Source organism: Oncorhynchus mykiss, chromosome 7 (genome assembly GCF_057628025.1).
Source record: "Oncorhynchus mykiss isolate SJ-2025 chromosome 7, ASM5762802v1, whole genome shotgun sequence".
In the NCBI taxonomy this organism is placed as follows: Eukaryota; Metazoa; Chordata; class Actinopteri; order Salmoniformes; family Salmonidae; genus Oncorhynchus; species Oncorhynchus mykiss.
This window is the reverse complement of record NC_143028.1, coordinates 62,857,629-62,867,280: the sequence shown is the minus strand read 5'-3', so window position 1 is coordinate 62,867,280 and position 9,652 is coordinate 62,857,629.

Genomic DNA, 9,652 nt, shown 5'->3' with positions numbered 1-9,652 from the left:
ATATTTTATAACCAATAGCTATTTTTCAGGCTATGTGCTGCTGTCTATAGAGAGTACTGGGTTGTGTATTCAGAGATCCAGCTCTGTGAGTTTTGTGATGAAGACTTGGCAGACTGTCTTCTTCTCTTTCTCTCCAGCTGAGCAATCCCTGGGTTAATTCTAGCTGTAGATTATGTTGTGTGTGTGTGTGTGTGTGCGCGATCGTGTGTGTGTGGTGGCAGCTGTCCAGCCTGCGTCTCCTAGCCTATTGTCTTAGGGCCAGGAGAAAAGATGGGGCCAAAGAAAATGCAGGAGAGAGAAATAGAGAAATCGATCACTTAAACCATTGCCAGCATCCTGGTTTGAATCCCGCTAAGCTCCGGAATCATCTGTAAAGACCAGATTGAGAAACTAGTTGTTTTGTTTAAAAGAGAAAAGCTGCATATCCCATGCAGAGATCAGTGGACCCAAACCTATCAGTCGGAAACAAAAAAACAAATTGACATGTTGTATTGTGTGCATTGCACTAGTTTAGAAACTTTAGGTGAAACATGTTGCTGTACTGATCAAATCAAATGTGGAGGCTAGAATCCCTATTGGGATTTGAAAACTTCCGCAGCATATTGTTTTTATATCATCATGCAAGAATATAAATCATTTGCTAGTGTCTTGAATGTTCTGTGAGGATCCAATGGGTCAGATCAGCTTGGCAATGGTTGACAGTAACTAGACCTCTCTCACCCACAGAAAAGGGGAGGAGGGAACTGGTGGGTGACAGTGCACACTCTGTCGTAAATTAAAGAACAGGACTCTCTCTTTACCCCTTCAGTAAAATCTAACGGAATGTTATTTGTCAACAGACATTTTCCCGCCGAAACTCTAACACGTTCAAAAAGTGAATACTGGAACAATATTTCTAACACAAGAATCTGGGGGAATGGTCAGAGATGATCTATAGAAAACAAATGTCATATTGGATTTTAATTTTGTGATGTCATGAACAAGGTTATAAAGTAAATACTGTAACTTGAAAAGTATTTACACTACAGGTATGAAGTCTCCATCCTTAACATTGTATATGAAATTTGAAAAAAAAATGAAAGTATGTTTGTTAAGATAGGGATGTGATTTTAGGAGGTATGAGAGAATCCATCTCTTATAAACTGTGCATAGGAGGTAGCCACGCCCCAAGTGAGGTCAGAGAGTGTGTCAGACTGACGGAACCGTCCGCTTAGGCCAGAGTGCATAAAAGGCTTGGTAACAGAAATTAACATTAGACCAGAAAAACGTGAGGCGGTAGCCTACATGTTTGAAATGGTTGGAAATATGAACCTCAACATGAGGTGGAGAAAATCAACTCACCTCCCAGACTAGACCATAACACCACCAGGCTGCAGCTGTGAGTGTAACGTGGTTAAAACTCTGACTATCAACACAAGGTGGAGAGAGGAGAGAACTCCCCTCTCGGACAATCACTGATACAGCTGATTAGTTGTCCCAAGTCAAATATCGAGAAAGGAAACTCATCAAATCATCCTACTGTACTACTCTTCTCAAATCACCGTATCACCAATGGGAACCGTCGACACGGCTGCCTAGATATCTTCCAGAGTGAACAACAGTAGAAGATGGGAAAAAGGAGACAGACCCCTTTTGGACAATCAGAGCCATACAAGCTTGTCGCTGAAAGGCCAACAACCTTCCTAAGGAGGGCTGGATCCGACAGAGATTAACAGAGAACAAAGGGATTCACACGTAACGTAAATACAATCATGACTTCTTATTCCAATGTATATGATTACTGTGAGAATGTTCTAAAATGTATCAACGATAAGTGTCCATTTTTTTCTCTCTCTCTCTTCATCATCTCTTTATTTTCTGTGTAACAAACCGTCATATGTTGTCAGTCAGGGACCTTTTTCTCATGTATTAAGCTAGTATGTTTATTCTGTGTTGTTATTTAGTTAGCTAGGAAATAAAAAATGTAATCAATTTGTGCAGTACTGAATCATGAGTAAGGCTGGGGTTTTTGCATGTCCAAGAAGGTTACGACTGTTCAGAATGATGATATGATGAGAGGTTATGATTCATATTTTGACTGTTTTATGGATGTGACCTTTAGAGTTTCATTTCGCTCTAGTGGTGCCCCAAATCCTAATGAGTGAATTTTTACATGATTAATTTAATCAGGTAACAATTAAACATAGTTCGTTGATTAGATAAATAACAATCATCAGATGAATGAAAGTAAAAACTGTGGAAAGTGAAAAACTGGAAAAGCAGATAATGTAGTCTATCCCTCCATTGGCTTATGATATTTGATCTCTCTGATTCTGTTCAGATCATAATATGCTATGTTTCTCTTGCATCTCTATCAGGCATAGTTACATCTATTGTATGCAAGCTAGCTGTGGACACATAAACAGACAGTACTGACTGAATTATATTTTATGTTTGCAGTCCGACACCAAATTACCTCATTACAATACTCCCTCACACTCACCTCACCACACACATACTGTACCAGCCATCCCTGCTCTGCTCTGCTTACTGCCCCCTTCCCCTCCTCCACCCCATACATCACTGGACTCCTAGGACATGTACATACTTAAAGTACCCCACTCTACTCCTCTACTCCCCTACCCATCAACCCCCCCCCCCCCCCCCCGACTGCTGATATCCATAGAGGTCCTGTCCATATACAGTATACAGTATCAGTTTGTTGAAAATACTTTGAGGAGATAGGTAGAACAGAACATCGTTCAGGGGACAAGCAGACCAGATCATCACCCAGGTGACTGGCAGAACAGAACATCATCCAGGGGACAGGCAGAACAGAACATCATTCAGGGGACAGGCAGAACAGAACATCACTCAGAGGACAGGCAGGCCAGTACATCACCCAGGGGACAGGCAGAACAGAGCATCACCCAGGGGACAGGCAGACCAGAACATCACCCAGGGGATAGGTAGAACAGAACATCATTCAGGGGACAGGCAGAACAGAACATCACCCAGGGGATAGGTAGAACAGAACATCACCCAGGGGACAGGCAGAACAGAACATCACCCAGGGGACAGGCAGAACAGAACATCACCCAGTGGACAGGCAGACCAGAACATCACCCAGGGGACAGGCAGACCAGAACATCACCCAGGGGACAGGCAGAACAGAACATCATTCAGGGGACAGGCAGAACAGAACATCACTCAGAGGACAGGCAGACCAGTACATCACCCAGGGGACAGGCAGAACAGAGCATCACCCAGGGGACAGGCAGACCAGAACATCACCCAGGGGATAGGTAGAACAGAACATCACCCAGGGGACAGGCAGAACAGAACATCACCCAGTGGATAGGTAGAACAGAACATCACCCACCCAGGGGATAGGTAGAACAGAACATCACCCAGGGGACAGGCAGACCAGAACATCACCCAGTGGATAGGTAGAACAGAACATCACCCAGGGGACAGGCAGAACAGAACATTTTGATTTTTTAATTTTTTTTATTTAACCTTTATTTAACCAGGTAGGCTAGTTGAGAACAAGTTCTCATTTGCAACTGAGACCTGGCCAAGATAAAGCATAGCTGTGTGAACAGACAACACAGAGTTACACATGGAGTAATCAATTAACAAGTCAATAACACAGTAGGAAAAAAAAGAAAAAAAGAGAGTCTATATGCATTGTGTGCAAAAGGCATGAGGAGGTAGGCGAATAGTTACAATTTTGCAGATTAACACTGGAGTGATAAATGATCAGATGGTCATGTACAGGTAGAGATATTGGTGTGCAAAAGAGCAGAAAAGTAAATAAATAAAAATGGGGATGAGGTAGGTAAAATTGGGTGGGCTATATACCGATAGACTATGTACAGCTGCAGCGATCGGTTAGCTGCTCAGATAGCAGATGTTTGAAGTTGGTGAGGGAGATAAAAGTCTCCAACTTCAGCGATTTTTGCAATTCGTTCCAGTCACAGGCAGCAGAGAACTGGAACGAAAGGCGGCCAAATGAGGTGTTGGCTTTAGGGATGATCAGTGAGATACACCTGCTGGAGCGCGTGCTACGGGTGGGTGTTGCCATCGTGACCAGTGAACTGAGATAAGGCGGAGCTTTACCTAGCATGGACTTGTAGATAACCTGGAGCCAGTGGGTCTGGCGACGAATATGTAGCGAGGGTCAGCCGACTAGAGCATACAGGTCGCAGTGATGGGTGGTATAAGGTGCTTTAGTAACAAAACGGATGGCACCGTGATAAACTGCATCCAGTTTGCTGAGTAGAGTATTGGAAGCTATTTTGTAGATGACCGAAGTTTTGTTGATCGCCGAAGTCGAGGATCGGTAGGATACTACAGTTTTACTAGGGTAAGTTTGGCGGCGTGAGTGAAGGAGGCTTTGTTGCGGAATAGAAAGCCGATTCTAGATTAGATTTTAGATTGGAGATGTTTGATATGAGTCTGGAAGGAGAGTTTACAGTCTAGCCAGACACCTAGGTACTTATAGATGTCCACATATTCTAGGTCGGAACCATCCAGGGTGGTGATGCTAGTCGGGCGTGCGGGTGCAGGCAGCGAACGGTTGAAAGCATGCATTTGGTTTTACTAGAGTTTAAGAGCAGTTGGAGGCCACAGAAGGAGTGTTGTATGGCATTGAAGCTCGTTTGGAGGTTAGATAGCACAGTGTCCAAGGACGGGCCGGAAGTATACAGAATGGTGTCGTCTGCGTAGAGGTGGATCAGGGAATCGCCCGCAGCAAGAGCAACATCATTGATATATACAGAGAAAAGAGTCGGCCCGAGAATTGAACCCTGGGGCACCCCCATAGAGACTGCCAGAGGACCGGACAGCATGCCCTCCGATTTGACACACTGAACTCTGTCTGCAAAGTAGTTGGTGAACCAGGCAAGGCAGTCATCAGAAAAACCGAGGCAACTGAGTCTGCCGATAATAATATGGTGATTGACAGAGTCGAAAGCCTTGGCAAGGTCGATGAAGACGGCTGCACAGTACTGTCTTTTATCGATGGCGGTTATGATATCGTTTAGTACCTTGAGCGTGGCTGAGGTGCACCACTCAGAGGACAGGCAGAACAGTACATCACCCAGGGGACAAGCAGAACAGAGCATCACCCAGGGGACAGGCAGACCAGAACATCACTCAGGGGACAGGCAGAACAGAACATCACTTAGGGGACAGGCAGACCAGTACATCACCCAGTTGACAGGCAGACCTTTATGAAAGCTAACAACCCAAGTCTTTAAGTGTTCCTTCAAGCGTCAGCATAATTAGCTTCAACCAGCGGCTCTGTGTGTTCTGGTCCACCCTTCCTTCACATGCCCTTGAAAGAAAAGATGGCTATTGATATTGACAAATGGAGTAGGGGGTGCTGGGGCTATATGTACTCCGGGTAGGATGATGTAAACGTACAGGAAATGCAAGTGTGTGTGTGCGCGCACGTGTTCCGCAATCGGGGTCTGCCAGACACCTACTGTAGGTTTTATTTGAACCATAACTATCAGCCTCCACTTTGTTTTAAATGTAGAACATTCGTGCTGAACCGTGGACAGTAAATATTTAAGACAGGAGTGTAATACATAGTAATAATGTATGTAATTTATGCTTCAGTGATGCTGTCATCCCTTTTAATGGGTGAAGGGTTTCTGACTTCAGAGATGGAACCTGAGAGCAATAACACATGTACAGTAGATAGACCAAATAAGTACAGACTGGGCTCAACACTACTGTACCATTGATGATCAATATTGATATAAGGTAGGGGCTCAACAGAATTTACAATTAATTTTACTCATGAAGCTCGTTTACTTAATATAAACTGGGTAATTTGGATCCTGAATGCAAATTGGCTAAAAATGGCTGATTTGATTAAAATCAATAAGGCTTCAACTAACACATTATTCCCCCTTGCTTCTAGACTAGCAATTGGTTTCAACAACAGGGGTTTATATAAACCTTGCTGTCTTCATAACTTGTTAAAAGTGTGAATGAGCTTTAATAATGTCTTAATAACATAGGAGCTCAACAGCATTTACAGGGATCTTGCCTATGTAACTCATGTTCACACTTTACTTATATACACGAAAGAAAGAAAGTCGCACACTCTATATATACTCCCAACAATTTAGTGGGTAGGCCTAAACCTCATGACCAACGTTTTGGCCAGGCAGTGCCTTCTTCAGCCATAAAGGTAATAAGGTTTACCCATTCAATTGTAGGGCACATACTGTGTATAGAGTGTGCAACTTTCTTTATTTCATATAGTTTATTGTAGTAAGCACTTCTACAAAAAATTTTGTTTGTGCGTCAGCTCATGCTTTTTACTGCAAACTTTACTTATAGACTGCCGCTATAATGCTTTATACCTTGATATAAGTATGCATTAACCTTTAAAATGTCTTATAACAACTATTTATGAAGCTTATACATTTACATTGGACATTTTTGTAATTTAGCAGATGCTCTTCTCCAGAGCGACTTACAGTTAGTGCACTCATCTTTAGAGAGCTAGGTTAGACAACCACATATCACAGTCACAGTAAGTTAATAAACATTTCTCAAACTACACGCTGAAACACCATTTTACTGCATACTTCTGAGACACCATCTTACTGCTGAGGTACCATCTTACTGTTGAGACACCATCTTACTGCATATTGCTGAGACACCATCTTACTGCTGAGCCACCATCTTACTTCATACTGCTGGGGCACCATCTTACTGCTGAGACACTGTCATACTGCTGGGACGTCATCTTACTGCATTCTGCTGAGACACCATTTTACTGCTGCGACACCATCTTACTGCACATTGCTGAGACACCATTTTACTGCACATTGCTGAGACACCATCTTACTGCTGAGGTACCATCTTACTGTTGAGCCACCATCTTACTTCATACTGCTGGTGCACCATCTTACTGCTGAGCCACCATCTTATTTCATACTGCTGGGGCACCATCTTACTGCACACTGCTGAGACACCATCTTACTGCTGAGGCACCATCTTATTGTTGAGCCACCATCTTACTTCATACTGCTGGTGCACCATCTTACTGCTGAGACACTGTCATTCTGCTGGGACGTCATCTTACTGCATTCTGCTGAGACACCATTTTACTGCTGAGACACCATCTTACTGCACATTGCTGAGACACCATCTTACTGCACACTGCTGAGACACCATCTTACTGCTGAGACACCATCTTACTTTACTGACTTTATTGTCCCCATGTGGGAATTTTGTTGCAGTGTCATGTACAGTGCCTTGCGAAAGTATTCGGCCCCCTTGAACTTTGCGACCTTTTGCCACATTTCAGGCTTCAAACATAAAGATATAAAACTGTATTTTTTTGTGAAGAATCAACAACAAGTGGGACACAATCATGAAGTGGAACGACATTTATTGGATATTTCAAACTTTTTTAACAAATAAAAAACTGAAAAATTGGGCGTGCACAATTATTCAGCCCCCTTAAGTTAATACTTTGTAGCGCCACCTTTTGCTGCGATTACAGCTGTAAGTCGCTTGGGGTATGTCTCTATCAGTTTTGCACATCGAGAGACTGAAATTGTTTCCCATTCCTCCTTGCAAAACAGCTCGAGCTCAGTGAGGTTGGATGGAGAGCATTTGTGAACAGCAGTTTTCAGTTCTTTCCACAGATTCTCGATTGGATTCAGGTCTTGACTTTGACTTGGCCATTCTAACACCTGGATATGTTTATTTTTGAACCATTCCATTGTAGATTTTGCTTTATGTTTCGGATCATTGTCTTGTTGGAAGACAAATCTCCGTCCCAGTCTCAGGTCTTTTGCAGACTCCATCAGGTTTTCTTCCAGAATGGTCCTGTATTTGGCTCCATCCATCTTCCCATCAATTTTAACCATCTTCCCTGTCCCTGCTGAAGAAAAGCAGGCCCAAACCATGATGCTGCCACCACCATGTTTGACAGTGGGGATGGTGTGTTCAGGGTGATGAGCTGTGTTGCTTTTACGCTAAACATAACGTTTTGCATTGTTGCCAAAAAGTTCAATTTTGGTTTCATCTGACCAGAGCACCTTCTTCCACATGTTTGGTGTGTCTCCCAGGTGGCTTGTGGCAAACTTTAAACAACACTTTTTATGGATATCTTTAAGAAATGGCTTTCTTCTTGCCACTCTTCCATAAAGGCCAGATTTGTGCAATATACCACTGATTGTTGTCCTATGGACAGAGTCTCCCACCTCAGCTGTAGATCTCTGCAGTTCATCCAGAGTGATCATGGGCCTCTTGGCTGCATCTCTGATCAGTCTTCTCCTTGTATGAGCTGAAAGTTTAGAGGGACGGCCAGGTCTTGGTAGATTTGCAGTGGTCTGATACTCCTTCCATTTCAATATTATCGCTTGCACAGTGCTCCTTGGGATGTTTAAAGCTTGGGAAATATTTTTGTATCCAAATCCGGCTTTAAACTTCTTCACAACAGTATCTCGGACCTGCCTGGTGTGTTCCTTGTTCTTCATGATGCTCTCTGCGCTTTTAACGGACCTCTGAGACTATCACAGTGTAGGTGCATTTATACGGAGACTTGATTACACACAGGTGGATTGTATTTATCATCATTAGTCATTTAGGTCAACATTGGATCATTCAGAGATCCTCACTGAACTTCTGGAGAGAGTTTGCTGCACTGAAAGTAAAGGGGCTGAATAATTTTGCACGGCCAATTTTTCAGTTTTTGATTTGTTAAAAAAGTTTGAAATATCCAATAAATGTCGTTCCACTTCATGATTGTGTCCCACTTGTTGTTGATTCTTCACAAAAAAATACAGTTTTATATCTTTATGTTTGAAGCCTGAAATGTGGCTAAAGGTCGCAAAGTTCAAGGGGGCCGAATACTTTTGCAAGGCACTGTATATGTTTAAAGTGGCGTTCAAATACAAAACAAATTGACAATACATCTTTCATAACAGTTACATACCAATAAAAATAGACTAGCCTGCTGGTCTAACTGGGTCGATAGGAACATTAGCCCGAGCTATTTAGGAGGGATATCACACCTGGCACAAATAATTGTCTAGTTCTGTTTTTCCTGCCGAGGAGTGCTCTATACCTTCGCCCAGAGGGGAATAGTTCAAAGTCCGGGTACAGGGGGTGGCTTGGGTCTAAAATGATTTTGTGAGTCTTGCGGAGGACCCTGAACTTAAAGATCTCATCCAGGCCTGTCTGTTTGACTCCAAGTACCTTGCTTGCTGTGGTGATAATCCTTCTCAACATATTTCTCTGGCTGACAGTGGCATTGCCAAACCAACAAACAATACAAAAAGTTCAAATACTCTCAATGAAAGATGCACAGTACACTGCTGAGACACCATCTCACCCTGATCTCAAATTAAAATGTGGAATAGTAAATAATGGATTGTTCTCCTTTGCGTTTGGTTTTTATCTCCCCAAAGAAGATGTAACAGATAACAACAATTAACACCTCATATTAAACATATACTGTATTAAACTGGGAGTTAGAAAGCAGTGGGAGATGCTAACAATTTACAATGCATTATTTCCTGTTTGTTTGACAAAATGAGATAAAAAGATTGACCATTTTATTCCCACCTCTTCTATATCAAGGAAAACATCATGCAATACCAAGACAAAAGGTGAGACACAGGTATTCACTGAC